General features: G+C 45.1%; 24 non-coding genes across 24 annotated transcripts; all 24 read left to right on the top strand.

Annotated features, from left to right (window-relative positions):
* The first annotated feature begins 349 nt into the window (after window positions 1-349).
* trnay-gua (transfer RNA tyrosine (anticodon GUA)) lies at window positions 350-437 on the top strand. The gene is given in 2 exon segments: window positions 350-386; window positions 402-437. It is a non-coding gene; the product is annotated as a tRNA-Tyr (tRNA).
* Window positions 438-1234: 797 nt separating this feature from the next.
* trnay-gua (transfer RNA tyrosine (anticodon GUA)) lies at window positions 1235-1322 on the top strand. Its single transcript is given in 2 exon segments — window positions 1235-1271; window positions 1287-1322. It is a non-coding gene; the product is annotated as a tRNA-Tyr (tRNA).
* Window positions 1323-2119: 797 nt separating this feature from the next.
* On the top strand, window positions 2120-2207 carry trnay-gua (transfer RNA tyrosine (anticodon GUA)). The gene is given in 2 exon segments: window positions 2120-2156; window positions 2172-2207. It is a non-coding gene; the product is annotated as a tRNA-Tyr (tRNA).
* Window positions 2208-2997: 790 nt separating this feature from the next.
* Window positions 2998-3085, top strand: trnay-gua (transfer RNA tyrosine (anticodon GUA)). The gene is given in 2 exon segments: window positions 2998-3034; window positions 3050-3085. It is a non-coding gene; the product is annotated as a tRNA-Tyr (tRNA).
* Window positions 3086-3872: 787 nt separating this feature from the next.
* Window positions 3873-3960, top strand: trnay-gua (transfer RNA tyrosine (anticodon GUA)). The gene is given in 2 exon segments: window positions 3873-3909; window positions 3925-3960. It is a non-coding gene; the product is annotated as a tRNA-Tyr (tRNA).
* A 795-nt stretch (window positions 3961-4755) lies between these two features.
* Window positions 4756-4843, top strand: trnay-gua (transfer RNA tyrosine (anticodon GUA)). Its single transcript is given in 2 exon segments — window positions 4756-4792; window positions 4808-4843. It is a non-coding gene; the product is annotated as a tRNA-Tyr (tRNA).
* Window positions 4844-6526: 1683 nt separating this feature from the next.
* Window positions 6527-6614, top strand: trnay-gua (transfer RNA tyrosine (anticodon GUA)). Its single transcript is given in 2 exon segments — window positions 6527-6563; window positions 6579-6614. It is a non-coding gene; the product is annotated as a tRNA-Tyr (tRNA).
* Window positions 6615-7409: 795 nt separating this feature from the next.
* trnay-gua (transfer RNA tyrosine (anticodon GUA)) lies at window positions 7410-7497 on the top strand. Its single transcript is given in 2 exon segments — window positions 7410-7446; window positions 7462-7497. It is a non-coding gene; the product is annotated as a tRNA-Tyr (tRNA).
* A 797-nt stretch (window positions 7498-8294) lies between these two features.
* On the top strand, window positions 8295-8382 carry trnay-gua (transfer RNA tyrosine (anticodon GUA)). Its single transcript is given in 2 exon segments — window positions 8295-8331; window positions 8347-8382. It is a non-coding gene; the product is annotated as a tRNA-Tyr (tRNA).
* A 798-nt stretch (window positions 8383-9180) lies between these two features.
* Window positions 9181-9268, top strand: trnay-gua (transfer RNA tyrosine (anticodon GUA)). The gene is given in 2 exon segments: window positions 9181-9217; window positions 9233-9268. It is a non-coding gene; the product is annotated as a tRNA-Tyr (tRNA).
* A 797-nt stretch (window positions 9269-10065) lies between these two features.
* Window positions 10066-10153, top strand: trnay-gua (transfer RNA tyrosine (anticodon GUA)). Its single transcript is given in 2 exon segments — window positions 10066-10102; window positions 10118-10153. It is a non-coding gene; the product is annotated as a tRNA-Tyr (tRNA).
* A 798-nt stretch (window positions 10154-10951) lies between these two features.
* On the top strand, window positions 10952-11039 carry trnay-gua (transfer RNA tyrosine (anticodon GUA)). Its single transcript is given in 2 exon segments — window positions 10952-10988; window positions 11004-11039. It is a non-coding gene; the product is annotated as a tRNA-Tyr (tRNA).
* A 797-nt stretch (window positions 11040-11836) lies between these two features.
* Window positions 11837-11924, top strand: trnay-gua (transfer RNA tyrosine (anticodon GUA)). Its single transcript is given in 2 exon segments — window positions 11837-11873; window positions 11889-11924. It is a non-coding gene; the product is annotated as a tRNA-Tyr (tRNA).
* Window positions 11925-12722: 798 nt separating this feature from the next.
* trnay-gua (transfer RNA tyrosine (anticodon GUA)) lies at window positions 12723-12810 on the top strand. The gene is given in 2 exon segments: window positions 12723-12759; window positions 12775-12810. It is a non-coding gene; the product is annotated as a tRNA-Tyr (tRNA).
* A 3044-nt stretch (window positions 12811-15854) lies between these two features.
* On the top strand, window positions 15855-15942 carry trnay-gua (transfer RNA tyrosine (anticodon GUA)). The gene is given in 2 exon segments: window positions 15855-15891; window positions 15907-15942. It is a non-coding gene; the product is annotated as a tRNA-Tyr (tRNA).
* A 797-nt stretch (window positions 15943-16739) lies between these two features.
* Window positions 16740-16827, top strand: trnay-gua (transfer RNA tyrosine (anticodon GUA)). The gene is given in 2 exon segments: window positions 16740-16776; window positions 16792-16827. It is a non-coding gene; the product is annotated as a tRNA-Tyr (tRNA).
* Window positions 16828-19372: 2545 nt separating this feature from the next.
* trnay-gua (transfer RNA tyrosine (anticodon GUA)) lies at window positions 19373-19460 on the top strand. The gene is given in 2 exon segments: window positions 19373-19409; window positions 19425-19460. It is a non-coding gene; the product is annotated as a tRNA-Tyr (tRNA).
* A 797-nt stretch (window positions 19461-20257) lies between these two features.
* On the top strand, window positions 20258-20345 carry trnay-gua (transfer RNA tyrosine (anticodon GUA)). The gene is given in 2 exon segments: window positions 20258-20294; window positions 20310-20345. It is a non-coding gene; the product is annotated as a tRNA-Tyr (tRNA).
* Window positions 20346-21819: 1474 nt separating this feature from the next.
* On the top strand, window positions 21820-21907 carry trnay-gua (transfer RNA tyrosine (anticodon GUA)). The gene is given in 2 exon segments: window positions 21820-21856; window positions 21872-21907. It is a non-coding gene; the product is annotated as a tRNA-Tyr (tRNA).
* Window positions 21908-22704: 797 nt separating this feature from the next.
* trnay-gua (transfer RNA tyrosine (anticodon GUA)) lies at window positions 22705-22792 on the top strand. The gene is given in 2 exon segments: window positions 22705-22741; window positions 22757-22792. It is a non-coding gene; the product is annotated as a tRNA-Tyr (tRNA).
* A 786-nt stretch (window positions 22793-23578) lies between these two features.
* On the top strand, window positions 23579-23666 carry trnay-gua (transfer RNA tyrosine (anticodon GUA)). The gene is given in 2 exon segments: window positions 23579-23615; window positions 23631-23666. It is a non-coding gene; the product is annotated as a tRNA-Tyr (tRNA).
* Window positions 23667-25337: 1671 nt separating this feature from the next.
* Window positions 25338-25425, top strand: trnay-gua (transfer RNA tyrosine (anticodon GUA)). The gene is given in 2 exon segments: window positions 25338-25374; window positions 25390-25425. It is a non-coding gene; the product is annotated as a tRNA-Tyr (tRNA).
* A 786-nt stretch (window positions 25426-26211) lies between these two features.
* Window positions 26212-26299, top strand: trnay-gua (transfer RNA tyrosine (anticodon GUA)). The gene is given in 2 exon segments: window positions 26212-26248; window positions 26264-26299. It is a non-coding gene; the product is annotated as a tRNA-Tyr (tRNA).
* A 786-nt stretch (window positions 26300-27085) lies between these two features.
* On the top strand, window positions 27086-27173 carry trnay-gua (transfer RNA tyrosine (anticodon GUA)). The gene is given in 2 exon segments: window positions 27086-27122; window positions 27138-27173. It is a non-coding gene; the product is annotated as a tRNA-Tyr (tRNA).
* Window positions 27174-27764: the final 591 nt, after the last annotated feature.

The raw sequence follows: 27764 nt of genomic DNA, 5'->3' as shown, positions 1-27764 counted from the left end.
AAAGCAATTATTTCCATGACCGGGAATCAAACACGGGACACAACAGCAAAAGCTACAAATCCTTGTCACTAGACCACCAGGGAAAGGGAAAAACCTTCAGCAGTGTCGGGCCTAAACAGCATTCTTTACCCTCGGCTCACATTTTCTCTATCCCCAAATGCAACTACTGGCATTCTAAGGGGATGTAGCTCAGCAGAAGTGCGCATGCTTAGCATGTATGAGGACCCGGCTTCAATCCCTGGCATCTCCATGAAACCACCAAACTAAGAAGTTTAACTTTTAAAAGGGCTCATATCCATCAGCAGAACTTATGACCATCTAGGTGATGGCGTTGTGACATACTCATCGACCTTTGATAGCTCATTTGGTAGAGCGGAGGACTGTAGGTGCTAATTACAGCAATCCTTAGGTCGCTGGTTCAAATCCGGCTCAAAGGAGTGAACTTTTTCTTGTGGATTGCCCCAATTTTTTGACAGCCGTTAACTTTGACTTGCGATTGACTAACACATTATCTTTCCCTGAGAACGCCAAATTCTTCATTTCTTGCTCTCCGTAGGACAGTTGGTAGAGTGGATAACGGTAGGTGCTCTGTGCAGCAATCCTTAGGTCGCTGGTTCAAATCCGGTTCAAAGGAGGGTACATTTTCTTGTGGATTGCCCCAATTTTTGGACAGCCGTGAACTTTGACTTGCGATTGACTAACATATTATCTTTCCCTGAGAGCGCCGAATTCTTCACTTGTTGGTCTTCCATAGGACAGGTGGTAGAGCGGCGGAGTGTACGTGAAATTGCAACAATCCTTATGTCACTGGCTTACACTATCTCAAAGGAGCATAACCTTTTCCGCATTTGTGCTGACTTTTTGACGTTTGCAAAGTTATTCCCTAAAAGCAATTATTTCCATGACCGGGAATCAAACACGGGACACAACAGCAAAAGCTCCAAATCCTTGTCACTAGACCACCAGGGAAAGGGAAAAACCTTCAGCAGTGTCGGGCCTAAACAGCATTCTTTACCCTCGGCTCACATTTTCTCTATCCCCAAATGCAACTACTGGCATTCTAAGGGGATGTAGCTCAGCAGAAGTGCGCATGCTTTGCATGTATGAGGACCCGGCTTCAATCCCTGGCATCTCCATGAAACCACCAAACTAAGAAGTTAACTTATAAAAGGGCTCATATCCATCAGCAGAACTTATGACCATCTAGGTGATGGCGTTGTGACATACTCATCGACCTTTGATAGCTCAGTTGGTAGAGCGGAGGACTGTAGGTGCTAATTACAGCAATCCTTAGGTCGCTGGTTCAAATCCGGCTCAAAGGAGTGAAATTTTTCTTGTGGATTGCCCCAATTTTTTGACAGCCGTGAACTTTGACTTGCGATTGACTAACACATTATCTTTCCCTGAGAACGCCAAATTCGTCATTTCTTGCTCTCCGTAGGACAGTTGGTAGAGTGGATGACGGTAGGTGCTCTGTGCAGCAATCCTTAGGTCGCTGGTTCAAATCCGGTTCAAAGGAGTGTACATTTTCTTGTGGATTGCCCCAATTTTTTGACAGCCGTGAACTTTGACTTGCGATTGACTAACATATTATCTTTCCCTGAGAGCGCCGAATTCTTCACTTGTTGGTCTTCCATAGGACAGGTGGTAGAGCGGCGGAGTGTACGTGAAATTGCAACAATCCTTATGTCACTGGCTCACACTATCTCAAAGGAGGATAACCTTTTCCGCATTTGTGCTGACTTTTTGACGTTTGCAAAGTTATTCCCTAAAAGCAATTATTTCCCTGACCGGGAATCAAACACGGGACACAACAGCAAAAGCTCCATATCCTTGTCACTAGACCACCAGGGAAAGGGAAAAACCTTCAGCAGTGTCGGGCCTAAACAGCATTCTTTACCCTCGGCTCACATTTTCTCTATCCCCAAATGCAACTACTGGCATTCTCAGGGGATGTAGCTCAGCAGAAGTGCGCATGCTTTGCATGTATGAGGACCCGGCTTCAATCCCTGGCATCTCCATGAAACCACCAAACTAAGAAGTTAACTTATAAAAGGGCTCATATCCATCAGCAGAACTTATGACCATCTAGGTGATGGCGTTGTGACATACTCATCGACCTTTGATAGCTCAGTTGGTAGAGCGGAGGACTGTAGGTGCTAATTACAGCAATCCTTAGGTCGCTGGTTCAAATCCGGCTCAAAGGAGTGAAATTTTTCTTGTGGATTGCCCCAATTTTTTGACAGCCGTGAACTTTGACTTGCGATTGACTAACACATTATCTTTCCCTGAGAACGCCAAATTCGTCATTTCTTGCTCTCCGTAGGACAGTTGGTAGAGTGGATGACGGTAGGTGCTCTGTGCAGCAATCCTTAGGTCGCGCCCGGTTCAAAGGAGGGTACATTTTCTTGTGGATTGCCCCAATTTTTGGACAGCCGTGAACTTTGACTTGCGATTGACTAACATATTATCTTTCCCTGAGAGTGCCGAATTCTTCACTTGTTGGTCTTCCATAGGACAGGTGGTAGAGCGGCGGCGTGTACGTGAAATTGCAACAACGCTTATGTCACTGGCTTACACTATCTCAAAGGAGCATAACCTTTTACGCATTTGTGCTGACTTTTTGACGTTTGCAAAGTTATTCCCTAAAAGCAATTATTTCCATGACCGGGAATCAAACACGGGACACAACAGCAAAAGCTACAAATCCTTGTCACTAGACCACCAGGGAAAGGGAAAAACCTTCAGCAGTGTCGGGCCTAAACAGCATTCTTTACCCTCGGCTCACATTTTCTCTATCCCCAAATGCAACTACTGGCATTCTAAGGGGATGTAGCTCAGCAGAAGTGCGCATGCTTTGCATGTATGAGGACCCGGCTTCAATCCCTGGCATCTCCATGAAACCACCAAACTAAGAAGTTTAACTTTTAAAAGGGCTCATATCCATCAGCAGAACTTATGACCATCTAGGTGATGGCGTTGTGACATACTCATCGACCTTTGATAGCTCATTTGGTAGAGCGGAGGACTGTAGGTGCTAATTACAGCAATCCTTAGGTCGCTGGTTCAAATCCGGCTCAAAGGAGTGAACTTTTTCTTGTGGATTGCCCCAATTTTTTGACAGCCGTTAACTTTGACTTGCGATTGACTAACACATTATCTTTCCCTGAGAACGCCAAATTCTTCATTTCTTGCTCTCCGTAGGACAGTTGGTAGAGTGGATGACGGTAGGTGCTCTGTGCAGCAATCCTTAGGTCGCTGGTTCAAAGGAGGGTACATTTTCTTGTGGATTGCCCCAATTTTTTGACAGCCGTGAACTTTGACTTGCGATTGACTAACATATTATCTTTCCCTGAGAGCGCCGAATTCTTCACTTGTTGGTCTTCCATAGGACAGGTGGTAGAGCGGCGGAGTGTACGTGAAATTGCAACAATCCTTATGTCACTGGCTCACACTATCTCAAAGGAGGATAACCTTTTCCGCATTTGTGCTGACTTTTTGACGTTTGCAAAGTTATTCCCTAAAAGCAATTATTTCCCTGACCGGGAATCAAACACGGGACACAACAGCAAAAGCTCCAAATCCTTGTCACTAGACCACCAGGGAAAGGGAAAAACCTCCAGCAGTGTCGGGCCTAAACAGCATTCTTTACCCTCGGCTCACATTTTCTCTATCCCCAAATGCAACTACTGGCATTCTAAGGGGATGTAGCTCAGCAGAAGTGCGCATGCTTTGCATGTATGAGGACCCGGCTTCAATCCCTGGCATCTACATGAAACCACCAAACTAAGAAGTTTAACTTTTAAAAGGGCTCATATCCATCAGCAGAACTTATGACCATCTAGGTGATGGCGTTGTGACATACTCATCGCCCTTTGATAGCTCAGTTGGTAGAGCGGAGGACTGTAGGTGCTAATTACAGCAATCCTTAGGTCGCTGGTTCAAATCCAGCTCAAAGGAGTGAAATTTTTCTTGTGGATTGCCCCAATTTTTTCAGCCGTGATCTTTGACTTGCGATTGGCTAACACATTATCTTTCCCTGAGAACGCCAAATTCTTCATTTCTTGCGCTCCGTAGGACAGTTGGTAGAGTGGATGATGGTAGGTGCTCTGTGCAGCAATCCTTAGGTCGCTGGTTCAAATCCGGTTCAAAGGAGTGTACATTTTCTTGTGGATTGCCCCAATTTTTTGACAGCCGTGAACTTTGACTTGCGATTGACTAACACATTATCTTTCCCTGAGAACGCCAAATTCTTTATTTCTTGCTCTCCGTAGGACAGGTGGTAGAGCGGCGGAGTGTACGTGAAATTGCAACAATCCTTATGTCACTGGCTCACACTATCTCAAAGGAGGATAACCTTTTCCGCATTTGTGCTGACTTTTTGACGTTTGCAAAGTTATTCCCTAAAAGCAATTATTTCCCTGACTGGGAATCAAACACGGGACACAACAGCAAAAGCTCCAAATCCTTGTCACTAGACCACCAGGGAAAGGGAAAAACCTTCAGCAGTGTCGCGCCTAAACAGCATTCTTTACCCTTGGCTCACATTTTCTCTATCCCCAAATGCAACTACTGGCATTCTAAAGGGATGTAGCTCAGCAGAAGTGCGCATGCTTTGCATGTATGAGGACCCGGCTTCAATCCCTGGCATCTCCATGAAACCACCAAACTAAGAACTTTAACTTTTAAAAGGGCTCATATCCATCAGCAGAACTTATGACCATCTAGGTGATGGCGTTGTGACATACTCATCGACCTGTGATAGCTCAGTTGGTAGAGCGGAGGACTGTAGGTGCTAATTACAGCAATCCTTAGGTCGCTGGTTCAAATCCGGCTCAAAGGAGTGACATTTTTCTTGTGGATTGGCCCAATTTTTGGACAGCCGTGAACTTTGACTTGCGATTGACTAACACATTATCTTTCCCTGAGAACGCCAAATTCTTCATTTCTTGCTCTCCGTAGGACAGTTGGTAGAGTGGATGACTGTAGGTGCTCTGTGCAGTAATCCTTTGGTCGCTGGTTCAAATCCGGTTCAAAGGAGTGTACATTTTCTTGTGGATTGCCCCAATTTTTTGACAGCCGTGAACTTTGACTTGCGATTGACTAACATATTATCTTTCCCTGAGAGCGCCGAATTCTTCACTTGTTGGTCTTCCATAGGACAGGTGGTAGAGCGGCGGAGTGTACGTGAAATTGCAACAATCCTTATGTCACTGGCTCACACTATCTCAAAGGAGGATAACCTTTTCCGCATTTGTGCTGACTTTGTGACGTTTGCAAATTTATTCCCTAAAAGCAATTATTTCCCTGACCGGGAATCAAACACGGGACACAACAGCAAAAGCTCCAAATCCTTGTCACTAGACCACCAGGGAAAGGGAAAAACCTTCAGCAGTGTCGGGCCTAAACAGCATTCTTTACCCTCGGCTCACATTTTCTCTATCCCCAAATGCAAATACTGGCATTCTCAGGGGATGTAGCTCAGCAGAAGTGCGCATGCTTTGCATGTATGAGGACCCGGCTTCAATCCCTGGCATCTCCATGAAACCACCAAACTAAGAAGTTAACTTTTAAAAGGGCTCATATCCATCAGCAGAACTTATGACCATCTAGGTGATGGCGTTGTGACATACTCATCGACCTTTGATAGCACAGTTGGTAGAGCGGAGGACTGTAGGTCTTAATTACATCAATCCTTAGGTCGCCGGTTCAAATCCGGCTCAAAAGAGTGAAATTTTTCTTGTGGATTGCCCCAATTTTTTGACAGCCGTGAACTTTGACTTGCGATTGACTAACACATTATCTTTCCCTGAGAACGCCAAATTCTTTATTTCTTGCTCTCCGTAGGACAGGTGGTAGAGTGGATGACGGTATGTGCTCTGTGCAGCAATCCTTAGGTCGCTGGTTCAAATCCGGTTCAAAGGAGGGTACATTTTCTTGTGGATTGCCCCAATTTTTTGACAGCGGTGAACTTTGACTTGCGATTGACTAACATATTATCTTTCCCTGAGAGCGCCGAATTCTTCACTTGTTGGTCTTCCATAGGACAGGTGGTAGAGCGGCGGAGTGTACGTGAAATTGCAACAATCTTTATGTCACTGGCTCACACTATCTCAAAGGAGGATAACCTTTTCCGCATTTGTGCTGACTTTTTGACGTTTGCAAAGTTATTCCCTAAAAGCAATTATTTCCCTGACTGGGAATCAAACACGGGACACAACAGCAAAAGCTCCAAATCCTTGTCACTAGACCACCAGGGAAAGGGAAAAACCTTCAGCAGTGTCGGGCCTAAACAGCATTCTTTACCCTCGGCTCACATTTTCTCTATCCCCAAATGCAACTACTGGCATTCTAAGGGGATGTAGCTCAGCAGAAGTGCGCATGCTTTGCATGTATGAGGACCCGGCTTCAATCCCTGGCATCTACATGAAACCACCAAACTAAGAAGTTTAACTTTTAAAAGGGCTCATATCCATCAGCAGAACTTATGACCATCTAGGTGATGGCGTTGTGACATACTCATCGACCTTTGATAGCTCAGTTGGTAGAGCGGAGGACTGTAGGTGCAAATTACAGCAATCCTTAGGTCGCTGGTTCAAATCCGGCTCAAAGGAGTGAAATTTTTCTTGTGGATTGCCCCAATTTTTTCAGCCGTGAACTTTGACTTGCGATTGACTAACACATTATCTTTCCCTGAGAACGCCAAATTCTTCATTTCTTGCTCTCCGTAGGACAGTTGGTAGAGTGGATGACGGTAGGTGCTCTGTGCAGCAATCCTTAGGTCGCTGGTTCAAATCCGGTTCAAAGGAGGGTACATTTTTTTGTGGATTGCCCCAATTTTTTGACAGCCGTGAACTTTGACTTGCGATTGACTAACATATTATCTTTCCCTGAGAGCGCCGAATTCTTCACTTGTTGGTCTTCCATAGGACAGGTGGTAGAGCGGCGGAGTGTACGTGAAATTGCAACAATCCTTATGTCACTGGCTCACACTATCTCAAAGGAGGATAACCTTTTCCGCATTTGTGCTGACTTTTTGACGTTTGCAAAGTTATTCCCTAAAAGCAATTATTTCCCTGACCGGGAATCAAACACGGGACACAACAGCAAAAGCTCCAAATCCTTGTCACTAGACCACCAGGGAAAGGGAAAAACCTTCAGCAGTGTCGCGCCTAAACAGCATTCTTTACCCTCGGCTCACATTTTCTCTATCCCCAAATGCAACTACTGGCATTCTAAGGGGATGTAGCTCAGCAGAAGTGCGCATGCTTTGCATGTATGAGGACCCGGCTTCAATCCCTGGCATCTCCATGAAACCACCAAACTAAGAAGTTAACTTATAAAAGGGCTCATATCCATCAGCAGAACTTATGACCATCTAGGTGATGGCGTTGTGACATACTCATCGACCTTTGATAGCTCAGTTGGTAGAGCGGAGGACTGTAGGTGCTAATTACAGCAATCCTTAGGTCGCTGGTTCAAATCCGGCTCAAAGGAGTGACATTTTTCTTGTGGATTGCCCCAATTTTTTGACAGCCGTGAACTTTGACTTGCGATTGACTAACACATTATCTTTCCCTGAGAACGCCAAATTCTTCATTTCTTGCTCTCCGTAGGACAGTTGGTAGAGTGGATGACTGTAGGTGCTCTGTGCAGTAATCCTTTGGTCGCTGGTTCAAATCCGGTTAAAAGGAGTGTACATTTTCTTGTGGATTGCCCCAATTTTTTGACAGCCGTGAACTTTGACTTGCGATTGACTAACATATTATCTTTCCCTGAGAGCGCCGAATTCTTCACTTGTTGGTCTTCCATAGGACAGGTGGTAGAGCGGCGGAGTGTACGTGAAATTGCAACAATCCTTATGTTACTGGCTCACACTATCTCAAAGGAGCATAACCTTTTCCGCATTTGTGCTGACTTTTTGACGTTTGCAAAGTTATTCCCTAAAAGCAATTATTTCCATGACCGGGAATCAAACACGGGACACAACAGCAAAAGCTCCAAATCCTTGTCACTAAACCACCAGGGAAAGGGAAAAACCTTCAGCAGTGTCGGGCCTAAACAGCATTCTTTACCCTCGGCTCACATTTTCTCTATCCCCAAATGCAACTACTGGCATTCTCAGGGGATGTAGCTCAGCAGAAGTGCGCATGCTTTGCATGTATGAGGACCCGGCTTCAATCCCTGGCATCTCCATGAAACCACCAAACTAAGAAGTTAACTTTTAAAAGGGCTCATATCCATCAGCAGAACTTATGACCATCTAGGTGATGGCGTTGTGACATACTCATCGACCTTTGATAGCTCAGTTGGTAGAGCGGAGGACTGTAGGTGCTAATTACAGCAATCCTTAGGTCGCTGGTTCAAATCCGGCTCAAAGGAGTGACATTTTTCTTGTGGATTGCCCCAATTTTTTGACAGCCGTGAACTTTGACTTGCGATTGACTAACACATTATCTTTCCCTGAGAACGCCAAATTCGTCATTTCTTGCTCTCCGTAGGACAGTTGGTAGAGTGGATGACGGTAGGTGCTCTGTGCAGCAATCCTTAGGTCGCTGGTTCAAATCCGGTTCAAAGGAGTGTACATTTTCTTGTGGATTGCCCCAATTTTTTGACAGCCGTGAACTTTGACTTGCGATTGACTAACATATTATCTTTCCCTGAGAGCGCCGAATTCTTCACTTGTTGGTCTTCCATAGGACAGGTGGTAGAGCGGCGGAGTGTACGTGAAATTGCAACAATCCTTATGTCACTGGCTCACACTATCTCAAAGGAGGATAACCTTTTCCGCATTTGTGCTGACTTTTTGACGTTTGCAAAGTTATTCCCTAAAAGCAATTATTTCCCTGACTGGGAATCAAACACGGGACACAACAGCAAAAGCTCCAAATCCTTGTCACTAGACCACCAGGGAAAGGGAAAAACCTTCAGCAGTTTCGGGCCTAAACAGCATTCTTTACCCTTGACTCGCATTTTCTCTATCCCCAAATGCAACTACTGGCATTCTAAAGGGATGTAGCTCAGCAGAAGTGCGCATGCTTTGCATGTATGAGGACCCGGCTTCAATCCCTGGCATCTCCATGAAACCACCAAACTAAGAACTTTAACTTTTAAAAGGGCTCATATCCATCAGCAGAACTTATGACCATCTAGGTGATGGCGTTGTGACATACTCATCGACCTTTGATAGCTCAGTTGGTAGAGCGGAGGACTGTAGGTGCTAATTACAGCAATCCTTAGGTCGCTGGTTCAAATCCGGCTCAAAGGAGTGACATTTTTCTTGTGGATTGCCCCAATTTTTTGACAGCCGTGAACTTTGACTTGCGATTGACTAACACATTATCTTTCCCTGAGAACGCCAAATTCTTCATTTCTTGCTCTCCGTAGGACAGTTGGTAGTTTGGATGACTGTAGGTGCTCTGTGCAGTAATCCTTTGGTCGCTGGTTCAAATCCGGTTCAAAGGAGTGTACATTTTCTTGTGGATTGCCCCAATTTTTTGACAGCCGTGAACTTTGACTTGCGATTGACTAACATATTATCTTTCCCTGAGAGCGCCGAATTCTTCACTTGTTGGTCTTCCATAGGACAGGTGGTAGAGCGGCGGAGTGTACGTGAAATTGCAACAATCCTTATGTTACTGGCTCACACTATCTCAAAGGAGCATAACCTTTTCCGCATTTGTGCTGACTTTTTGACGTTTGCAAAGTTATTCCCTAAAAGCAATTATTTCCATGACCGGGAATCAAACACGGGACACAACAGCAAAAGCTCCAAATCCTTGTCACTAAACCACCAGGGAAAGGGAAAAACCTTCAGCAGTGTCGGGCCTAAACAGCATTCTTTACCCTCGGCTCACATTTTCTCTATCCCCAAATGCAACTACTGGCATTCTCAGGGGATGTAGCTCAGCAGAAGTGCGCATGCTTTGCATGTATGAGGACCCGGCTTCAATCCCTGGCATCTCCATGAAACCACCAAACTAAGAAGTTAACTTTTAAAAGGGCTCATATCCATCAGCAGAACTTATGACCATCTAGGTGATGGCGTTGTGACATACTCATCGACCTTTGATAGCTCAGTTGGTAGAGCGGAGGACTGTAGGTGCTATTTACAGCAATCCTTAGGTCGCTGGTTCAAATCCGGCTCAAAGGAGTGACATTTTTCTTGTGGATTGCCCCAATTTTTTGACAGCCGTGAACTTTGACTTGCGATTGACTAACACATTATCTTTCCCTGAGAACGCCAAATTCGTCATTTCTTGCTCTCCGTAGGACAGTTGGTAGAGTGGATGACGGTAGGTGCTCTGTGCAGCAATCCTTAGGTCGCTGGTTCAAATCCGGTTCAAAGGAGTGTACATTTTCTTGTGGATTGCCCCAATTTTTTGACAGCCGTGAACTTTGACTTGCGATTGACTAACATATTATCTTTCCCTGAGAGCGCCGAATTCTTCACTTGTTGGTCTTCCATAGGACAGGTGGTAGAGCGGCGGAGTGTACGTGAAATTGCAACAATCCTTATGTCACTGGCTCACACTATCTCAAAGGAGGATAACCTTTTCCGCATTTGTGCTGACTTTTTGACGTTTGCAAAGTTATTCCCTAAAAGCAATTATTTCCCTGACTGGGAATCAAACACGGGACACAACAGCAAAAGCTCCAAATCCTTGTCACTAGACCACCAGGGAAAGGGAAAAACCTTCAGCAGTTTCGGGCCTAAACAGCATTCTTTACCCTTGACTCGCATTTTCTCTATCCCCAAATGCAACTACTGGCATTCTAAAGGGATGTAGCTCAGCAGAAGTGCGCATGCTTTGCATGTATGAGGACCAGGCTTCAATCCCTGGCATCTCCATGAAACCACCAAACTAAGAACTTTAACTTTTAAAAGGGCTCATATCCATCAGCAGAACTTATGACCATCTAGGTGATGGCGTTGTGACATACTCATCGACCTTTGATAGCTCAGTTGGTAGAGCGGAGGACTGTAGGTGCTAATTACAGCAATCCTTAGGTCGCTGGTTCAAATCCGGCTCAAAGGAGTGACATTTTTCTTGTGGATTGCCCCAATTTTTTGACAGCCGTGAACTTTGACTTGCGATTGACTAACACATTATCTTTCCCTGAGAACGCCAAATTCTTCATTTCTTGCTCTCCGTAGCACAGTTGGTAGTTTGGATGACTGTAGGTGCTCTGTGCAGTAATCCTTTGGTCGCTGGTTCAAATCCGGTTCAAAGGAGTGTACATTTTCTTGTGGATTGCCCCAATTTTTTGACAGCCGTGAACTTTGACTTGCGATTGACTAACATATTATCTTTCCCTGAGAGCGCCGAATTCTTCACTTGTTGGTCTTCCATAGGACAGGTGGTAGAGCGGCGGAGTGTACGTGAAATTGCAACAATCCTTATGTCACTGGCTCACACTATCTCAAAGGAGCATAACCTTTTCCGCATTTGTGCTGACTTTTTGACGTTTGCAAAGTTATTCCCTAAAAGCAATTATTTCCATGACCGGGAATCAAACACGGGACACAACAGCAAAAGCTCCAAATCCTTGTCACTAAACCACCAGGGAATGGGAAAAACCTTCAGCAGTGTCGGGCCTAAACAGCATTCTTTACCCTCGGCTCACATTTTCTCTATCCCCAAATGCAACTACTGGCATTCTCAGGGGATGTAGCTCAGCAGAAATGCGCATGCTTTGCATGTATGAGGACCCGGCTTCAATCCCTGGCATCTCCATGAAACCACCAAACTAAGAAGTTAACTTTTAAAAGGGCTCATATCCATCAGCAGAACTTATGACCATCTAGGTGATGGCGTTGTGACATACTCATCGACCTTTGATAGCTCAGTTGGTAGAGCGGAGGACTGTAGGTGCTAATTACAGCAATCCTTAGGTCGCTGGTTCAAATCTGGCTCAAAGGAGTGAAATTTTTCTTGTGGATTGCCCCAATTTTTTGACAGCCGTGAACTTTGACTTGCGATTGACTAACACATTATCTTTCCCTGAGAACGCCAAATTCGTCATTTCTTGCTCTCCGTAGGACAGTTGGTAGAGTGGATGACGGTACGTGCTCTGTGCAGCAATCCTTAGGTCGCTGGTTCAAATCCGGTTCAAAGGAGTGTACATTTTCTTGTGCATTGCCCCAATTTTTTGACAGCCGTGAACTTTGACTTGCGATTGACTAACATATTATCTTTCCCTGAGAGCGCCGAATTCTTCACTTGTTGGTCTTCCATAGGACAGGTGGTAGAGCGGCGGAGTGTACGTGAAATTGCAACAATCCTTATGTCACTGGCTCACACTATCTCAAAGGAGGATAACCTTTTCCGCATTTGTGCTGACTTTTTGACGTTTGCAAAGTTATTCCCTAAAAGCAATTATTTCCCTGACTGGGAATCAAACACGGGACACAACAGCAAAAGCTCCAAATCCTTGTCACTAGACCACCAGGGAAAGGGAAAAACCTTCAGCAGTGTCGGGCCTAAACAGCATTCTTTACCCTCGGCTCACATTTTCTCTATCCCCAAATACAACTACTGGCATTCTAAGGGGATGTAGCTCAGCAGAAGTGCGCATGCTTTGCATGTATGAGGACCCGGCTTCAATCCCTGGCATCTACATGAAACCACCAAACTAAGAAGTTTAACTTTTAAAAGGGCTCATATCCATCAGCAGAACTTATGACCATCTAGGTGATGGCGTTGTGACATACTCATCGACCTTTGATAGCTCAGTTGGTAGAGCGGAGGACTGTAGGTGCAAATTACAGCAATCCTTAGGTTGCTGGTTCAAATCCGGCTCAAAGGAGTGAAATTTTTCTTGTGGATTGCCCCAATTTTTTCAGCCGTGAACTTTGACTTGCGATTGACTAACACATTATCTTTCCCTGAGAACGCCAAATTCTTCATTTCTTGCTCTCCGTAGGACAGTTGGTAGAGTGGATGACGGTAGGTGCTCTGTGCAGCAATCCTTAGGTCGCTGGTTCAAATCCGGTTCAAAGGAGGGTACATTTTTTTGTGGATTGCCCCAATTTTTTGACAGCCGTGAACTTTGACTTGCGATTGACTAACATATTATCTTTCCCTGAGAGCGCCGAATTCTTCACTTGTTGGTCTTCCATAGGACAGGTGGTAGAGCGGCGGAGTGTACGTGAAATTGCAACAATCCTTATGTCACTGGCTCACACTATCTCAAAGGAGGATAACCTTTTCCGCATTTGTGCTGACTTTTTGACGTTTGAAAAGTTATTCCCTAAAAGCAATTATTTCCCTGACCGGGAATCAAACACGGGACACAACAGCAAAAGCTCCAAATCCTTGTCACTAGACCACCAGGGAAAGGGAAAAACCTTCAGCAGTGTCGGGCCTAAACAGCATTCTTTACCCTCGGCTCACATTTTCTCTATCCCCAAATGCAACTACTGGCATTCTCAGGGGATGTAGCTCAGCAGAAGTGCGCATGCTTTGCATGTATGAGGACCCGGCTTCAATCCCTGGCATCTCCATGAAACCACCAAACTAAGAAGTTAACTTTTAAAAGGGCTCATATCCATCAGCAGAACTTATGACCATCTAGGTGATGGCGTTGTGACATACTCATCGACCTTTGATAGCTCAGTTGGTAGAGCAGAGGACTGTAGGTGCTAATTACAGCAATCCTTAGGTCGCTGGTTCAAAGGAGTGAAATTTTTCTTGTGGATTGCCCCAATTTTTTGACAGCCGTGAACTTTGACTTGCGATTGACTAACATATTATCTTTCCCTGAGAGCGCCGAATTCTTCACTTGTTGGTCTTCCATAGGACAGGTGGTAGAGCGGCGGAGTGTACGTGAAATTGCAACATCCTTATGTCACTGGCTCACACTATCTCAAAGGAGGATAACCTTTTCCGCATTTGTGCTGACTTTTTGACGTTTGCAAAGTTATTCCCTAAAAGCAATTATTTCCCTGACCGGGAATCAAACACGGGACACAACAGCAAAAGCTCCAAATCCTTGTCACTAGACCACCAGGGAAAGGGAAAAACCTTCAGCAGTGTCGGGCCTAAACAGCATTCTTTACCCTCGGCTCACATTTTCTCTATCCCTAAATGCAACTACTGGCATTCTCAGGGGATGTAGCTCAGCAGAAGTGCGCATGCTTTGCATGTATGAGGACCCGGCTTCAATCCCTGGCATCTCCATGAAACCACCAAACTAAGAAGTTAACTTTTAAAAGGGCTCATATCCATCAGCAGAACTTATGACCATCTAGGTGATGGCGTTGTGACATACTCATCGACCTTTGATAGCACAGTTGGTAGAGCGGAGGACTGTAGGTGCTAATTACAGCAATCCTTAGGTCGCTGGTTCAAATCCGGCTCAAATGAGTGAAATTTTTCTTGTGGATTTCCCCAATTTTTTGACAGCCGTGAACTTTGACTTGCGATTGACTAACACATTATCTTTCCCTGAGAACGCCGAATTCTTCACTTGTTGGTCTTCCATAGGACAGGTGGTAGAGCGGCGGAGTGTACGTGAAATTGCAACAATCCTTATGTCACTGGCTCACACTATCTCAAAGGAGGATAACCTTTTCCGCATTTGTGCTGACTTTTTGACCTTTGCAAAGTTATTCCCTAAAAGCAATTATTTCCCTGACCGGGAATCAAACACGGGACACAACAGCAAAAGCTCCAAATCCTTGTCACTAGACCACCAGGGAAAGGGAAAAACCTTCAGCAGTGTCGGGCCTAAACAGCATTCTTTACCCTCGGCTCACATTTTCTCTATCCCCAAATGCAACTACTGGCATTCTCAGGGGATGTAGCTCAGCAGAAGTGCGCATGCTTTGCATGTATGAGGACCCGGCTTCAATCCCTGGCATCTCCATGAAACCACCAAACTAAGAAGTTAACTTTTAAAAGGGCTCATATCCATCAGCAGAACTTATGACCATCTAGGTGATGGCGTTGTGACATACTCATCGACCTTTGATAGCACAGTTGGTAGAGCGGAGGACTGTAGGTGCTAATTACAGCAATCCTTAGGTCGCTGGTTCAAATCCGGCTCAAAGGAGTGAAATTTTTCTTGTGGATTGCCCCAATTTTTTGACAGCTGTGAAATTTGACTTGCGATTGACTAACACATTATCTGTCCCTGAAAACGCGAAATTCTTCATTTCTTCCTCTCCGTAGGACAGTTGGTAGAGTGGATGACTGTAGGTGCTCTGTGCAGCAATCCTTAGGTCGCTGGTTCAAATCCGGTTCAAAGGAGTGTACATTTTCTCGTGGATTGCCCCAATTTTTTGACAGCCGTGAACTTTGACTTGCGATTGACTAACATATTATCTTTCCCTGAGAGCGCCGAATTCTTCACTTGTTGGTCTTCCATAGGACAGGTGGTAGAGCGGCGGAGTCTACGTGAAATTGCAACAATCCTTATGTCACTGGCTCACACTATCTCAAAGGAGTATAACCTTTTCCGCATTTGTGCTGACTTTTTGACGTTTGCAAAGTTATTCCCTAAAAGCAATTATTTCCCTGACCGGGAATCAAACACGGGACACAACAGCAAAAGCTCCAAATCCTTGTCACTAGACCACCAGGGAAAGGGAAAAACCTTCAGCAGTGTCGGGCCTAAACAGCATTCTTTACCCTCGGCTCACATTTTCTCTATCTCCAAATGCAACTACTGGCATTCTCAGGGGATGTAGCTCAGCAGAAGTGCGCATGCTTTGCATGTATGAGGACCCGGCTTCAATCCCTGGCATCTCCATGAAACCACCAAACTAAGAAGTTAACTTTTAAAAGGGCTCATATCCATCAGCAGAACTTATGACCATCTAGGTGATGGCGTTGTGACATACTCATCGACCTTTGATAGCTCAGTTGGTAGAGTGGAGGACTGTAGGTCCTAATTACAGCAATCCTTAGGTCGCTGGTTCAAATCCGGCTCAAAGGAGTGAAATTTTTCTTGTGGATTGCCCCAATTTTTTGACAGCCTTGAACTTTGACTTGCAAATGACTAACACATTATCTTTCCCTGAGAACGCCAAATTCTTCATTTCTTGCTCACCGTAGGACAGTTGGTAGAGTGGATGACGGTAGGTGCTCTGTGCAGCAATCCTTAGGTCGCTGGTTCAAATCCGGTTCAAAGGAGTATACATTTTCTTGTGGATTGCCCCAATTTTTTGACAGCCGTGAACTTTGACTTGCGATTGACTAACATATTATCTTTCCCTGAGAGCGCCGAATTCTTCACTTGTTGGTCTTCCATAGGACAGGTGGTAGAGCGGCGGAGTGTACGTGAAATTGCAACAATCCTTATGTCACTGGCTCACACTATCTCAAAGGAGGATAACCTTTTCCGCATTTGTGCTGACTTTTTGACGTTTGCAAAGTTATTCCCTAAAAGCAATTATTTCCCTGACCGGGAATCAAACACGGGACACAACAGCAAAAGCTCCAAATCCTTGTCACTAGACCACCAGGGAAAGGGAAAAACCTTCAGCAGTGTCGGGCCTAAACAGCATTCTTTACCCTCGGCTCACATTTTCTCTATCCCCAAATGCAACTACTGGCATTCTCAGGGGATGTAGCTCAGCAGAAGTGCGCATGCTTTGCATGTATGAGGACCCGGCTTCAATCCCTGGCATCTCCATGAAACCACCAAACTAAGAAGTTAACTTTTAAAAGGGCTCATATCCATCAGCAGAACTTATGACCATCTAGGTGATGGCGTTGTGACATACTCATCGACCTTTGATAGCTCAGTTGGTAGAGCGGAGGACTGTAGGTCCTAATTACAGCAATCCTTAGGTCGCTGGTTCAAATCCGGCTCAAAGGAGTGAAATTTTTCTTGTGGATTGCCCCAATTTTTTGACAGCCTTGAACTTTGACTTGCAAATGACTAACACATTATCTTTCCCTGAGAACGCCAAATTCTTCATTTCTTGCTCACCGTAGGACAGTTGGTAGAGTGGATGACGGTAGGTGCTCTGTGCAGCAATCCTTAGGTCGCTGGTTCAAATCCGGTTCAAAGGAGTATACATTTTCTTGTGGATTGCCCCAATTTTTTGACAGCCGTGAACTTTGACTTGCGATTGACTAACATATTATCTTTCCCTGAGAGCGCCGAATTCTTCACTTGTTGGTCTTCCATAGGACAGGTGGTAGAGCGGCGGAGTGTACGTGAAATTGCAACAATCCTTATGTCACTGGCTCACACTATCTCAAAGGAGGATAACCTTTTCCGCATTTGTGCTGACTTTCTGATGTTTGCAAAGTTATTCCCTAAAAGCAATTATTTCCCTGACCGGGAATCAAACACGGGACACAACAGCAAATGCTCCAAATCCTTGTCACTAGACCACCAGGGAGAGGGAACAACCTTCAGCAGTGTCGGGCCTAAAAAGCATTCTTTACCCTCGGCTCACATTTTCTCTATCCCCAAATGCAACTACTGGCATTCTAAGGGGATGTAGCTCAGCAGAAGTGCGCATGCTTTGCATGTATGAGGACCCGGCTTCAATCCCTGGCATCTCCATGAAACCACCAAACTAAGAAGTTTAACTTTTAAAAGGGCTCATATCCATCAGCAGAACTTACGACCATCTAGGTGATGGCGTTGTGACATACTCATCGAACTTTGATAGCTCAGTTGGTAGAGCAGAGGACTGTAGGTGCTAATTACAGCAATCCTTTGGTCGCTGGTTCAAAGGAGTGAAATTTTTCTTGTGGATTGCCCCAAATTTTGACAGCCGTGAACTTTGACTTGCGATTGACTAACACATTATCTTTCCCTGAGAACGCCAAATTCTTCATTTCTTGCTCTCCGTAGGACAGTTGGTAGAGTGGATGACTGTAGGTGCTCTGTGCAGCAATCCTTAGGTTGCTGGTTCAAATCCGGTTCAAAGCACTGTACGTTTTCTTGTGGATTGCCCCAATTTTTTGACAGCCGTGAACTTTGACTTGCGATGGACTAACACATTATCTTTCCCTGAGAACGCCAAATTCTTAATTTCTTGCTCTCCGTAGGACAGTTGGTAGAGTGGATGACGGTAGGTGGTCTGTGCAGCAATCCTTAGGTCGCTGGTTCAAAGGAGTGTACTTTTTCTTGTGGATTGCCCCAATTTTTTGACAGCCGTGAACTTTGACTTGCGATTGACTAACATATTATCTTTCCCTGAGAGCGCCGAATTCTTCACTTGTTGGTCTTCCATAGGACAGGTGGTAGAGCGGCGGAGTGTACGTGAAATTGCAACAATCCTTATGTCACTGGCTCACACTATCTCAAAGGAGGATAACCTTTTCCGCATTTGTGCTGACTTTTTGACGTTTGCAAAGTTATTCCCTAAACGCAATTATTTCCCTGACCGGGAATCAAACACGGGACACAACAGCAAAAGCTCCAAATCCTTGTCACTAGACCACCAGGGAAAGGGAAAAACCTTCAGCAGTGTCGGGCCTAAACAGCATTCTTTACCCTCGGCTCACATTTTCTCTATCCCCAAATGCAACTACTGGCATTCTCAGGGGATGTAGCTCAGCAGAAGTGCGCATGCTTTGCATGTATGAGGACCCGGCTTCAATCCCTGGCATCTCCATGAAACCACCAAACTAAGAAGTTAACTTTTAAAAGGGCTCATATCCATCAGCAGAACTTATGACCATCTAGGTGATGGCGTTGTGACATACTCATCGACCTTTGATAGCTCAGTTGGTAGAGCGTAGGACTGTAGGTGCTAATTACAGCAATCCTTAGGTCGCTGGTTCAAATCTGGCTCAAAGGAGTGAAATTTTTCTTGTGGATTGCCCCAATTTTTTGACAGCCGTGAACTTTGACTTGCAAATGACTAACACATTATCTTTCCCTGAGAACGCCAAATTCTTCACTTGTTGGTCTTCCATAGGACAGGTGGTAGAGCGGCGGAGTGTACGTGAAATTGCAACAATCCTTATGTCACTGGCTCACACTATCTCAAAGGAGGATAACCTTTTCCGCATTTGTGCTGACTTTTTGACGTTTGCAAAGTTATTCCCTAAAAGCAATTATTTCCCTGACCGGGAATCAAACACGGGACACAACAGCAAAAGCTCCAAATCCTTGTCACTAGACCACCAGGGAAAGGGAAAAACCTTCAGCAGTGTCGGGCCTAAACAGCATTCTTTACCCTCGGCTCACATTTTCTCTATCCCCAAATGCAACTACTGGCATTCTCAGGGGATGTAGCTCAGCAGAAGTGCGCATGCTTTGCATGTATGAGGACCCGGCTTCAATCCCTGGCATCTCCATGAAACCACCAAACTAAGAAGTTAACTTTTAAAAGGGCTCATATCCATCAGCAGAACTTATGACCATCTAGGTGATGGCGTTGTAACATACTCATCGACCTTTGATAGCTCAGTTGGTAGAGCGGAGGACTGTAGGTGCTAATTACAGCAATCCTTAGGTTGCTGGTTCAAATCCGGCTCAAAGGAGTGAAATTTTTCTTGTGGATTGCCCCAATTTTTTGACAGCCGTGAACTTTGACTTGCAAATGACTAACACATTATCTTTCCCTGAGAACGCCAAATTCTTCATTTCTTGCTCACCGTAGGACAGTTGGTAGAGTGGATGACGGTAGGTGCTCTGTGCAGCAATCCTTAGGTTGCTGGTTCAAATCCGGTTCAAAGGAGTATACATTTTCTTGTGGATTGCCCCAATTTTTTGACAGCCGTGAACTTTGACTTGCGATTGACTAACATATTATCTTTCCCTGAGAGCGCCGAATTCTTCACTTGTTGGTCTTCCATAGGACAGGTGGTAGAGCGGCGGAGTGTACGTGAAATTGCAACAATCCTTATGTCACTGGCTCACACTATCTCAAAGGAGGATAACCTTTTCCGCATTTGTGCTGACTTTCTGATGTTTGCAAAGTTATTCCCTAAAAGCAATTATTTCCCTGACCGGGAATCAAACACGGGACACAACAGCAAAAGCTCCAAATCCTTGTCACTAGACCACCAGGGAAAGGGAAAAACCTTCAGCAGTGTCGGGCCTAAACAGCATTCTTTACCCTCGGCTCACATTTTCTCTATCCCCAAATGCAACTACTGGCATTCTCAGGGGATGTAGCTCAGCAGAAGTGCGCATGCTTTGCATGTATGAGGACCCGGCTTCAATCCCTGGCATCTCCATGAAACCACCAAACTAAGAAGTTAACTTTTAAAAGGGCTCATATCCATCAGCAGAACTTATGACCATCTAGGTGATGGCGTTGTGACATACTCATCGACCTTTGATAGCTCAGTTGGTAGAGCGGAGGACTGTAGGTGCTAATTACAGCAATCCTTAGGTCGCTGGTTCAAATCCGGCTCAAAGGAGTGAAATTTTTCTTGTGGATTGCCCCAATTTTTTGACAGCCGTGAACTTTGACTTGCGATTGACTAACACATTATCTTTCCCTGAGAACGCCAAATTCTTCATTTCTTGCTCTCCGTAGGACAGTTGGTAGAGTGGATGACGGTAGGTGCTCTGTGCAGCAATCCTTAGGTTGCTGGTTCAAAGGAGTGTACATTTTCTTGTGGATTGCCCCAATTTTTTGACAGCCGTGAACTTTGACTTGCGATTGACTAACATATTATCTTTCCCTGAGAGCGCCGAATTCTTCACTTGTTGGTCTTCCATAGGACAGGTGGTAGAGCGGCGGAGTGTACGTGAAATTGCAACAATCCTTATGTCACTGGCTCACACTATCTCAAAGGAGGATAACCTTTTCCGCATTTGTGCTGACTTTTTGACGTTTGCAAAGTTATTCCCGAAAAGTAATTATTTCCCTGACCGGGAATCAAACACGGGACACAACAGCAAAAGCTCCAAATCCTTGTCACTAGACCACCAGGGAAAGGGAAAAACCTTCAGCAGTGTCGGGCCTAAACAGCATTCTTTACCCTCGGCTCACATTTTCTCTATCCCCAAATGCAACTACTGGCATTCTCAGGGGATGTAGCTCAGCAGAAGTGCGCATGCTTTGCATGTATGAGGACCCGGCTTCAATCCCTGGCATCTCCATGAAACCACCAAACTAAGAAGTTAACTTTTAAAAGGGCTCATATCCATCAGCAGAACTTATGACCATCTAGGTGATGGCGTTGTGACATACTCATCGACCTTTGATAGCTCAGTTGGTAGAGCGTAGGACTGTACGTGCTAATTACAGCAATCCTTAGGTCGCTGGTTCAAATCTGGCTCAAAGGAGTGAAATTTTTCTTGTGGATTGCCCCAATTTTTTGAAAGCCGTGAACTTTGACTTGCAAATGACTAACACATTATCTTTCCCTGAGAACGCCAAATTCTTCACTTGTTGGTCTTCCATAGGACAGGTGGTAGAGCGGCGGAGTGTACGTGAAATTGCAACAATCCTTATGTCACTGGCTCACACTATCTCAAAGGAGGATAACCTTTTCCGCATTTGTGCTGACTTTTTGACGTTTGCAAAGTTATTCCCTAAAAGCAATTATTTCCCTGACCGGGAATCAAACACGGGACACAACAGCAAAAGCTCCAAATCCTTGTCACTAGACCACCAGGGAAAGGGAAAAACCTTCAGCAGTGTCGGGCCTAAACAGCATTCTTTACCCTCGGCTCACATTTTCTCTATCCCCAAATGCAACTACTGGCATTCTCAGGGGATGTAGCTCAGCAGAAGTGCGCATGCTTTGCATGTATGAGGACCCGGCTTCAATCCCTGGCATCTCCATGAAACCACCAAACTAAGAAGTTAACTTTTAAAAGGGCTCATATCCATCAGCAGAACTTATGACCATCTAGGTGATGGCGTTGTAACATACTCATCGACCTTTGATAGCTCAGTTGGTAGAGCGGAGGACTGTAGGTGCTAATTACAGCAATCCTTAGGTTGCTGGTTCAAATCCGGCTCAAAGGAGTGAAATTTTTCTTGTGGATTGCCCCAATTTTTTGACAGCCGTGAACTTTGACTTGCAAATGACTAACACATTATCTTTCCCTGAGAACGCCAAATTCTTCATTTCTTGCTCACCGTAGGACAGTTGGTAGAGTGGATGACGGTAGGTGCTCTGTGCAGCAATCCTTAGGTTGCTGGTTCAAATCCGGTTCAAAGGAGTATACATTTTCTTGTGGATTGCCCCAATTTTTTGACAGCCGTGAACTTTGACTTGCGATTGACTAACATATTATCTTTCCCTGAGAGCGCCGAATTCTTCACTTGTTGGTCTTCCATAGGACAGGTGGTAGAGCGGCGGAGTGTACGTGAAATTGCAACAATCCTTATGTCACTGGCTCACACTATCTCAAAGGAGGATAACCTTTTCCGCATTTGTGCTGACTTTCTGATGTTTGCAAAGTTATTCCCTAAAAGCAATTATTTCCCTGACCGGGAATCAAACACGGGACACAACAGCAAAAGCTCCAAATCCTTGTCACTAGACCACCAGGGAAAGGGAAAAACCTTCAGCAGTGTCGGGCCTAAACAGCATTCTTTACCCTCGGCTCACATTTTCTCTATCCCCAAATGCAACTACTGGCATTCTCAGGGGATGTAGCTCAGCAGAAGTGCGCATGCTTTGCATGTATGAGGACCCGGCTTCAATCCCTGGCATCTCCATGAAACCACCAAACTAAGAAGTTAACTTTTAAAAGGGCTCATATCCATCAGCAGAACTTATGACCATCTAGGTGATGGCGTTGTGACATACTCATCGACCTTTGATAGCTCAGTTGGTAGAGCGGAGGACTGTAGGTGCTAATTACAGCAATCCTTAGGTCGCTGGTTCAAATCCGGCTCAAAGGAGTGAAATTTTTCTTGTGGATTGCCCCAATTTTTTGACAGCCGTGAACTTTGACTTGCGATTGACTAACACATTATCTTTCCCTGAGAACGCCAAATTCTTCATTTCTTGCTCTCCGTAGGACAGTTGGTAGAGTGGATGACGGTAGGTGCTCTGTGCAGCAATCCTTAGGTTGCTGGTTCAAAGGAGTGTACATTTTCTTGTGGATTGCCCCAATTTTTTGACAGCCGTGAACTTTGACTTGCAAATGACTAACACATTATCTTTCCCTGAGAACGCCAAATTCTTCACTTGTTGGTCTTCCATAGGACAGGTGGTAGAGCGGCGGAGTGTACGTGAAATTGCAACAATCCTTATGTCACTGGCTCACACTATCTCAAAGGAGGATAACCTTTTCCGCATTTGTGCTGACTTTTTGACGTTTGCAAAGTTATTCCCTAAAAGCAATTATTTCCCTGACCGGGAATCAAACACGGGACACAACAGCAAAAGCTCCAAATCCTTGTCACTAGACCACCAGGGAAAGGGAAAAACCTTCAGCAGTGTCGGGCCTAAACAGCATTCTTTACCCTCGGCTCACATTTTCTCTATCCCCAAATGCAACTACTGGCATTCTCAGGGGATGTAGCTCAGCAGAAGTGCGCATGCTTTGCATGTATGAGGACCCGGCTTCAATCCCTGGCATCTCCATGAAACCACCAAACTAAGAAGTTAACTTTTAAAAGGGCTCATATCCATCAGCAGAACTTATGACCATCTAGGTGATGGCGTTGTAACATACTCATCGACCTTTGATAGCTCAGTTGGTAGAGCGGAGGACTGTAGGTGCTAATTACAGCAATCCTTAGGTCGCTGGTTCAAATCCGGCTCAAAGGAGTGACATTTTTCTTGTGGATTGCCCCAATTTTTTGACAGCCGTGAACTTTGACTTGCGATTGACTAACACATTATCTTTCCCTGAGAACGCCAAATTCTTCATTTCTTGCTCTCCGTAGGACAGTTGGTAGAGTGGATGACGGTAGGTGCTCTGTGCAGCAATCCTTAGGTTGCTGGTTCAAAGGAGTGTACATTTTCTTGTGGATTGCCCCAATTTTTTGACAGCCGTGAACTTTGACTTGCAAATGACTAACACATTATCTTTCCCTGAGAACGCCAAATTCTTCACTTGTTGGTCTTCCATAGGACAGGTGGTAGAGCGGCGGAGTGTACGTGAAATTGCAACAATCCTTATGTCACTGGCTCACACTATCTCAAAGGAGGATAACCTTTTCCGCATTTGTGCTGACTTTTTGACGTTTGCAAAGTTATTCCCTAAAAGCAATTATTTCCCTGACCGGGAATCAAACACGGGACACAACAGCAAAAGCTCCAAATCCTTGTCACTAGACCACCAGGGAAAGGGAAAAACCTTCAGCAGTGTCGGGCCTAAACAGCATTCTTTACCCTCGGCTCACATTTTCTCTATCCCCAAATGCAACTACTGGCATTCTCAGGGGATGTAGCTCAGCAGAAGTGCGCATGCTTTGCATGTATGAGGACCCGGCTTCAATCCCTGGCATCTCCATGAAACCACCAAACTAAGAAGTTAACTTTTAAAAGGGCTCATATCCATCAGCAGAACTTATGACCATCTAGGTGATGGCGTTGTAACATACTCATCGACCTTTGATAGCTCAGTTGGTAGAGCGGAGGACTGTAGGTGCTAATTACAGCAATCCTTAGGTCGCTGGTTCAAATACGGCTCAAAGGAGTGACATTTTTCTTGTGGATTGCCCCAATTTTTTGACAGCCGTGAACTTTGACTTGCAAATGACTAACACATTATCTTTCCCTGAGAACGCCAAATTCTTCATTTCTTGCTCACCGTAGGACAGTTGGTAGAGTGGATGACGGTAGGTGCTCTGTGCAGCAATCCTTAGGTTGCTGGTTCAAATCCGGTTCAAAGGAGTATACATTTTCTTGTGGATTGCCCCAATTTTTTGACAGCCGTGAACTTTGACTTGCGATTGACTAACATATTATCTTTCCCTGAGAGCGCCGAATTCTTCACTTGTTGGTCTTCCATAGGACAGGTGGTAGAGCGGCGGAGTGTACGTGAAATTGCAACAATCCTTATGTCACTGGCTCACACTATCTCAAAGGAGGATAACCTTTTCCGCATTTGTGCTGACTTTCTGATGTTTGCAAAGTTATTCCCTAAAAGCAATTATTTCCCTGACCGGGAATCAAACACGGGACACAACAGCAAAAGCTCCAAATCCTTGTCACTAGACCACCAGGGAAAGGGAAAAACCTTCAGCAGTGTCGGGCCTAAACAGCATTCTTTACCCTCGGCTCACATTTTCTCTATCCCCAAATGCAACTACTGGCATTCTCAGGGGATGTAGCTCAGCAGAAGTGCGCATGCTTTGCATGTATGAGGACCCGGCTTCAATCCCTGGCATCTCCATGAAACCACCAAACTAAGAAGTTAACTTTTAAAAGGGCTCATATCCATCAGCAGAACTTATGACCATCTAGGTGATGGCGTTGTGACATACTCATCGACCTTTGATAGCTCAGTTGGTAGAGCGGAGGACTGTAGGTGCTAATTACAGCAATCCTTAGGTCGCTGGTTCAAATCCGGCTCAAAGGAGTGAAATTTTTCTTGTGGATTGCCCCAATTTTTTGACAGCCGTGAACTTTGACTTGCGATTGACTAACACATTATCTTTCCCTGAGAACGCCAAATTCTTCATTTCTTGCTCTCCGTAGGACAGTTGGTAGAGTGGATGACGGTAGGTGCTCTGTGCAGCAATCCTTAGGTTGCTGGTTCAAAGGAGTGTACATTTTCTTGTGGATTGCCCCAATTTTTTGACAGCCGTGAACTTTGACTTGCAAATGACTAACACATTATCTTTCCCTGAGAACGCCAAATTCTTCACTTGTTGGTCTTCCATAGGACAGGTGGTAGAGCGGCGGAGTGTACGTGAAATTGCAACAATCCTTATGTCACTGGCTCACACTATCTCAAAGGAGGATAACCTTTTCCGCATTTGTGCTGACTTTTTGACGTTTGCAAAGTTATTCCCTAAAAGCAATTATTTCCCTGACCGGGAATCAAACACGGGACACAACAGCAAAAGCTCCAAATCCTTGTCACTAGACCACCAGGGAAAGGGAAAAACCTTCAGCAGTGTCGGGCCTAAACAGCATTCTTTACCCTCGGCTCACATTTTCTCTATCCCCAAATGCAACTACTGGCATTCTCAGGGGATGTAGCTCAGCAGAAGTGCGCATGCTTTGCATGTATGAGGACCCGGCTTCAATCCCTGGCATCTCCATGAAACCACCAAACTAAGAAGTTAACTTTTAAAAGGGCTCATATCCATCAGCAGAACTTATGACCATCTAGGTGATGGCGTTGTAACATACTCATCGACCTTTGATAGCTCAGTTGGTAGAGCGGAGGACTGTAGGTGCTAATTACAGCAATCCTTAGGTCGCTGGTTCAAATCCGGCTCAAAGGAGTGACATTTTTCTTGTGGATTGCCCCAATTTTTTGACAGCCGTGAACTTTGACTTGCGATTGACTAACACATTATCTTTCCCTGAGAACGCCAAATTCTTCATTTCTTGCTCTCCGTAGGACAGTTGGTAGAGTGGATGACGGTAGGTGCTCTGTGCAGCAATCCTTAGGTTGCTGGTTCAAAGGAGTGTACATTTTCTTGTGGATTGCCCCAATTTTTTGACAGCCGTGAACTTTGACTTGCAAATGACTAACACATTATCTTTCCCTGAGAACGCCAAATTCTTCACTTGTTGGTCTTCCATAGGACAGGTGGTAGAGCGGCGGAGTGTACGTGAAATTGCAACAATCCTTATGTCACTGGCTCACACTATCTCAAAGGAGGATAACCTTTTCCGCATTTGTGCTGACTTTTTGACGTTTGCAAAGTTATTCCCTAAAAGCAATTATTTCCCTGACCGGGAATCAAACACGGGACACAACAGCAAAAGCTCCAAATCCTTGTCACTAGACCACCAGGGAAAGGGAAAAACCTTCAGCAGTGTCGGGCCTAAACAGCATTCTTTACCCTCGGCTCACATTTTCTCTATCCCCAAATGCAACTACTGGCATTCTCAGGGGATGTAGCTCAGCAGAAGTGCGCATGCTTTGCATGTATGAGGACCCGGCTTCAATCCCTGGCATCTCCATGAAACCACCAAACTAAGAAGTTAACTTTTAAAAGGGCTCATATCCATCAGCAGAACTTATGACCATCTAGGTGATGGCGTTGTAACATACTCATCGACCTTTGATAGCTCAGTTGGTAGAGCGGAGGACTGTAGGTGCTAATTACAGCAATCCTTAGGTCGCTGGTTCAAATACGGCTCAAAGGAGTGACATTTTTCTTGTGGATTGCCCCAATTTTTTGACAGCCGTGAACTTTGACTTGCAAATGACTAACACATTATCTTTCCCTGAGAACGCCAAATTCTTCATTTCTTGCTCACCGTAGGACAGTTGGTAGAGTGGATGACGGTAGGTGCTCTGTGCAGCAATCCTTAGGTTGCTGGTTCAAATCCGGTTCAAAGGAGTATACATTTTCTTGTGGATTGCCCCAATTTTTTGACAGCCGTGAACTTTGACTTGCGATTGACTAACATATTATCTTTCCCTGAGAGCGCCGAATTCTTCACTTGTTGGTCTTCCATAGGACAGGTGGTAGAGCGGCGGAGTGTACGTGAAATTGCAACAATCCTTATGTCACTGGCTCACACTATCTCAAAGGAGGATAACCTTTTCCGCATTTGTGCTGACTTTCTGATGTTTGCAAAGTTATTCCCTAAAAGCAATTATTTCCCTGACCGGGAATCAAACACGGGACACAACAGCAAAAGCTCCAAATCCTTGTCACTAGACCACCAGGGAAAGGGAAAAACCTTCAGCAGTGTCGGGCCTAAACAGCATTCTTTACCCTCGGCTCACAT

Source organism: Salmo salar, chromosome 27 (assembly GCF_965601325.2).
Source record: "Salmo salar chromosome 27, fSalSal1, whole genome shotgun sequence".
NCBI lineage: Eukaryota > Metazoa > Chordata > Actinopteri > Salmoniformes > Salmonidae > Salmo > Salmo salar.
The sequence above is the reverse complement of the archived record's forward strand: the minus strand, read 5'-3'. Positions and strand labels throughout refer to the sequence as shown.